A 510-nucleotide genomic window follows, 5' to 3' on the forward strand; every position below is an offset into this window, starting at 1 on the left:
TATATATATATATATATATATTTTTGTATATATATATATATATATATTTATTTATTTATTTATATATGGGTTTCAGCCAAGTGGCTGTGGTCATGCTGGAGCACCACCGTGATTTTCCGTCTTTATGCTGTGCTCTCTTCACGTTCCTTGCGTGGCTCTTCTCCTCCACCTGATATAGTCCAATCAAGAGTTTTGATGGCACATCTGGTGTATAAGAGAATTTGACACAGCTGCCCTAAACTTTGTCTCATTTCGAGCCATTGGTTCGTCTGGTATCGTGGAGAGGAAAGCGTCGAGTTTTGTTTTTAAGACCTCTATATCCATGTCTTGCAGGTCTCTCAAATGTTTTGGTAGGGCATTAAAGAGCTGAGGTCCTCTGAAACCGATGCTGTTGCAGTACCTCGTTCTTATGTGAGATGCAGTGGACGGTACCTTTGGTACCATGCAGTGGCGACCTGTGCGGGCATTCTTGTAGTACTTGATGCCAAAGTTTGGCATCAGTCCTTCCAG

General features: G+C 41.8%; 1 protein-coding gene across 1 annotated transcript in view; it reads right to left on the reverse strand.

The window, feature by feature from the left end:
* LOC106882828 (inter-alpha-trypsin inhibitor heavy chain H3) overlaps nucleotides 1–510 on the reverse strand; it is a 76,598-nt gene that overhangs the window by 58,917 nt on the left and 17,171 nt on the right. The gene's annotated exons all lie outside the window — the stretch shown is intronic.

Source organism: Octopus bimaculoides, chromosome 15 (genome assembly GCF_001194135.2).
Source record: "Octopus bimaculoides isolate UCB-OBI-ISO-001 chromosome 15, ASM119413v2, whole genome shotgun sequence".
NCBI lineage: Eukaryota > Metazoa > Mollusca > Cephalopoda > Octopoda > Octopodidae > Octopus > Octopus bimaculoides.